The 5,472-nt window shown below is 41.4% G+C and overlaps 2 non-coding genes across 2 annotated transcripts; both read right to left on the bottom strand.

The window, feature by feature from the left end:
- Positions 1-870: 870 nt before the first annotated feature.
- Positions 871-964, bottom strand: trnai-uau (transfer RNA isoleucine (anticodon UAU)). The gene is made up of 2 exons: positions 927-964; positions 871-906 (listed from the first exon to the last, which is right to left on the bottom strand). It is a non-coding gene; the product is annotated as a tRNA-Ile (tRNA).
- Positions 965-4,922: 3,958 nt separating this feature from the next.
- trnat-cgu (transfer RNA threonine (anticodon CGU)) lies at positions 4,923-4,994 on the bottom strand. The gene has a single exon. It is a non-coding gene; the product is annotated as a tRNA-Thr (tRNA).
- Between the last annotated feature and the right edge of the window lie 478 nt (positions 4,995-5,472).

The raw sequence follows: 5,472 nt of genomic DNA, 5'->3' as shown, positions 1-5,472 counted from the left end.
CATTCAAGACAGTTCTAATGTGATCGATTGTTCTGCTTAGTCCGCTACTAAGTAGCTTAAAACCTATGAAGAGGTGGTTTAAGCTAGACTCCTAATGCAGTAACATCTAACGGGCAGCAGCTGTTATTTTAGGTTTGTTGCAATTGAGAACAGGTTTAGTACAGAGCTGCTGACAAATTTCAGTGGAGTTTATTGTATATGGGTTTATTGCAATTGACCCATTGTAGCTACCAATCAGCAGCAAGGAAAAACAAACTTCACTTGTGCCTTTTAAAAAAAGGGAAACAGAGTAGTAGTTTATGTGGTAATTTCAGGTACAATGTAAGAACTAAAGTTATCTACTCCCATAGTAATGCGTGGGGTCCTATAAATAGAAAAAAAAAATTGTAACCCGAAAACACAACAAACACAAAACAAGAAGTCTTCCAGGAACCCAGGTAAATCCCTGTAGTAGTCTAACAACTACAAAAAAAAAAAAAAACAAATGCAACAACTTCAAAAGAAAAAGAACATTAAAAACAAATCTGTGGAACAACAAAAACACAGAGTCTAATGCGAGAGCTTTTTCAAGTCTTCAGTGCTCCTCTCGTCTCAGTAGACCTCTCTCATATATTTGTGTACAGGTCAGCTGGAGGTACACAGCTGATGGTAATTTAAGTAGGGAGCTGCGTCAGAATGCATGGGCTTCAAAGGAAAAAGTCAAGGTTTATTCCATGCTGAAAAGAGAAGGAAACACAATGTTTCAGCTGTGGAGCCTTATTTGATTGTGACTCGAAGTAAACCTTTACTTCTTCGTTTGATGTTAATTTATCTCCATCAGATACCTAATAATATCTAAACTTGACAGTTGCTTTCAGTAGCTAAAGACGCTGCTCCAGGTGAGGCTCGAACTCACAACCTCGGCATAACTTCGCTGTGCACTGCTGTATAAGTACCGCGCGCTGACCGATTGCGCCACTGGAGCTGTGCAAAGTGTGCTCCTCATACAGACTGACGCTGCAGAAACACAGGGTGAAAACGGTTTCGGTTGTGGATCCATTAACATGGGGAACACTGAAATAGCAAGGAGAATACAAGAAAAGAAACTGAAAGAATTGTGCTAACAGCAAAGGGGGACGGAGGGAGGTGGTCGGACAAGTAAATCAGCCTGGTAGATTGTTTGTAGCGACATTTTTGAGTCAATCGGCACACGGATTTCTCTTCATGTGCCTTAAACTGTGCAGTTTGTATTTTCGTTGTAGATAGGTTTCTTCAGACGTCCAGTAAAGTGACAATAATGGAGAACTAGCTGACGCACCCCGTCGTGAAGACCCTCTGTAAGGTGATTACACGTTTCATTTTCAAGTCGCCTCCTTTACACGCAATTGCTTCCCCGACACTGAGAGAACATGAGAAATGGCTTCAATTTTCAATGTGAAGCGCAGTTCAGGCTCGATGGCTTCACATCTCCAATCAATCAAATAAAATTGCAGTGAAGCGATCTAAATAAGACTCTGAAGTACTGGGAAAGATGATTATTTTGAGCGTGCCTCCCAGGGTCTGCTACGAGGCTGAAGTTGGCTTCTTATTCGCCAGCTTCTTATGCGTGTTTTTCGTCCCACCTTAAATGCTGCTGCTGTGATGTTATGTCGCCTTTCGCCTGTAGATGGGTCTCTTCGATCAGTACTAATCCGGCTGGAAAACTGTAGACATCTTCACTGAAAGGGAATATCCAAATAGCGACTGTCCAAACTATATTTTTGTATGAAATATATTTCAGAAAATCGCAAACCAATTTTAAAAACTCACCACAACACGGACTTACACTGGGAAAAGGTGATTGCACTTTCTGCTTATTTCTACGGCCTCCCCCCCGATTATGAAAATGTCTCACAGTTCTGTCACCGACGTGTGAAAGACAATGTAACAGACTATCAAAATCCTGAAGTACAAGACATTTTAAGGCACCAGTTTTTTAAATATGACCCCCTGATCCTGGCATGTCAGAATACATTTCGAAAAAGTATGGCACGAATTGCACGAATTGCAATGGCACAAATTGTTGAGAATATCACTGACCTTGCCGATATTTGCAGGGGATCGAATGTTTTGCACATGTTGAACTACAACAAGTAAAAATTGAGCTCCTTAGTCAATATCCGAGAATGTCCAATAATGGCGAACATCAGTAGCTTCAAGGAAACTTAGACTCGCTTATGGCGTTTTATCTTCGAATGGAGGGTGGGAGAATTCAGTTATACTCTCGTTGCTCATTAGCTAAACTATTTTAAAAATATGACACAAATTTGTTCGAGAAACTTGTAATCGCCTTAAAGAGAGTCTTCTTGAAGATGTGCACCAGCTAGCTCTCCACTGTCAATTGACAGGACTTTAAAACTGTTCTCATACTGTACAACCAACATACAAATTACACATCTTAAGGAACATGGAGAGAAATCCGTGTACTAAATAACATAAAACTGTCGCTGCAAATTATCACCAAGCTGTTTTATGTGTCTGACCACCTCTTTCCTACTTTGCAGCGAGCACAAATCTTTCTGTTTCTTCATCGCTATTTTACTGTCTCTTTCCCCCATGTGGAGATGGATCCACAGCCGAAACTTTAGGTCAGTTCCTGTTACTCTGTCCGATTGAAAGAGCTGTATTAAAGGCACTCCCATCTCTGCAGGAAAGTTATTGCTGCTCTCAACACAATATACTGCAGCCAAATGTGATAGTGATACTGTCACTGCCTGTGGGCCACGTGTTCCTGCTGTCAGCCTATTATGTCATGTTCATCCACACCCAGAAACATTACTGCTGTAGCACAAGAGTTATATAATGTAGGCGCAGTCCATAAAGCATGAATCTCTTAATCTCAGAACTGTGGGTTCAGCCCCCACATTGGGTCCCTCTGTGTCAATTTGATCCCCCCAATCCTCCTAGCATGACCTGATGGCGTAACAGTGATACCCAGTACCCAGCGTAATTCAGCTTTCTTTCCACTTGATTCAGATTTTGATCTGAAATCATCGGCCGAACAAGAGTTTGTCTAAATCGAGGGAGATCTGCTCACAAGCAAGTATTAAACACTTCAGCATTTTCTGTTCGAATACCACACTTTGTCAAAACACTGCCGCTTCTTAAGCTAATAAGTAACAGTTTTTGAGCACGCATTGTATTGTTAATGCTTATATTAAAAAAGCATAAATTCACATAATGGAATTTGGACTGAACAAAGTAGTCCAGCCCCTTTACAACATTACATACCCACTGATTAAAGCTTAAAACTACAGCAGCAGGAGTAATAATAATGGCAACAACATGTTTGGAGTTCGGCATTTCATTTATCCTGCGGAAACATCGTATCGGAATGAACTGCCCGAGATAAAAGAGTAATTGCGGCTTCAGATCGTTTTTACAGAGCATTGCGTTGTTCCGTTCATGCTGACTACACGCTTTAAATTTGTCATTTACTGCAAGCGTTGCTTTTCCGGGTTTTTCTGAAATTCCTCGCATTTGAGCCAGCACTTAAACATTTCATTCCCGTCGCTGAATACATCGTGGAAACGGTATTTGCAACGGAATGCTGTCACACATGAAACCTTTTCGTTATTCGGTTCTGAAGTTTGAAAATGAAAATAAAACGGGGGTCACTTCATAGGTTTGAAAGAAGTCCAAGCAGCATAAAAACCCGCGAATTCTTACAAAGGCTGCACCTTTCTGCTGCTGCTTTTATAAATCAGCCTTAAACATTTGAATGCATACCTTACTGCTGCTAATCACATTCACCTGTTTACGAAGCTTTTTTCTGTCCGCTAAGCAGTTTCTCCGTTTCCCTCGTACTGTGATTGTCAGCGAGCACAACAAGACTGAAACAGTGTAAAGGCAGGTAAAAAAGACAGGGTAAAACGCCTGATTGTCGGGAGTGGGATTTGAACCCGTGCCTCTATTTGGAGAGCGAAACACAAAGCTTAAAAGACACGAATCTGTGAATTTGCTGTTTTAAACCACTCGACTATCCTGAAGAAATGGGTAGTGATTGCACCAGTCGCATCCGATTTTCCGTAATTTTAGGACGATTGATACGACTGGACGAACACAATTTGTGACGTTTAGCATGACATGGAAAACGGTACCGGAGCATTCGGGTCCGGACTACAAGACTCAGAAACAGTTTTTATCCCCCGCACTATCAAACTGTTAAACTCCCAGCCTCTCTCACTCTCACCTCACCTATCACCTATGATCTGAACCTCACAGTGCCTTCTTTCTTACCAAAAACCCAAACACACATTGAAAATCTATCTCTACCATACATGTCAAAAGCTCACTCCCCATCATTTCTATCCCTTTATTTCATTCTTTTGATGCATGTTTTTGCACATAACCTGTTACCTTTTTGTTGTTTTGCACACTGCCTGTTGATGTTTTTTGCACATCGGCTGTTGTCTCTGTCTCTGTGTTTTTTTCTTTGTACTACTTATGTCCGAGAGCTAGCTAAATAGCATTTCGTTATACCATATACCTGTATATGAGTATAATGACAATAAACTTGAATTTGAACTTGAACTTGACATAGTCTTGCAGGCAGTATATTATTTTATCGTTTACTCGTTTAAAAAAACACGGTCTTGTCGTTCCAAAGTCAGATTTTTAGTGCTTTCGAACGTTACTTCCAACCTGGACTGACAGCTCACCCGATCTGTTTGTGATCAGACCATGGAGTGGGGGGCTGTACCAAGCGCATGTTCCTTCCCAATGCTGTGGCGATCATTCAGAAGATGGGTGTGAAGAGAGACAAGCTTTGTCGACTGAAAAACAAAGCAGGATATGCACGAATACTAATTACTGGAGACAGTTATGTCCTCTTACTATTGAGACCCCTACATTGCGAGTTTTTTAAGACTTTGAAACTAAAGGAAAGCGGTGACAAATGAAACAGGCACGGGTGGGGCTTAAACCCACGCTCTTCGGTTTACGAGACCGACGCCTTACCACTTGGTCACCGCGCCTTCGAGTAAATGTGGGAATAATGTTGTTCAAATTATTTTTTTCTGAATCTGGTTTACATCGCCTGGAGGCAGCAACAACAATAAAAGAGATACTTGTCCTTAAACTCGGACGTGATGTTCTGCAGACGTGTGCATAATGTCCTGTTTTCTTACAGTGTAGACATTTTGCTGTTCACGCTCCGCATTCATCTGCTTTGTGCATTGTTAGTCCGCACCTGTAACATGTAATGTCAGCCGTCCCCTGTTCTTCTATTTCTGCGTCCTGCTGCTCGGCTTTTGTTTGTAAAGTTTGAGCGAGCACCCCGTTCAGTGTCACTTTGTCACTGTGGTCAGAAAGCATTCTTGATTCTGCTTGAGCTGCTTCATGAATTCTAGCGACTGTAAGAGCTCTTTTTAAAGTCAGCCCTTCCTCCTGCAGCAATTTATAGTCTCTTATGTGTACATTTTTCCACAAGTTGATCTCTTAACATGTCAGTTT

Source organism: Lepisosteus platostomus, chromosome 5 (genome assembly GCF_059453375.1).
Source record: "Lepisosteus platostomus isolate fLepPlt1 chromosome 5, fLepPlt1.hap1, whole genome shotgun sequence".
Classification (NCBI taxonomy): domain Eukaryota; kingdom Metazoa; phylum Chordata; class Actinopteri; order Semionotiformes; family Lepisosteidae; genus Lepisosteus; species Lepisosteus platostomus.
The sequence above is the reverse complement of the archived record's forward strand: the minus strand, read 5'-3'. Positions and strand labels throughout refer to the sequence as shown.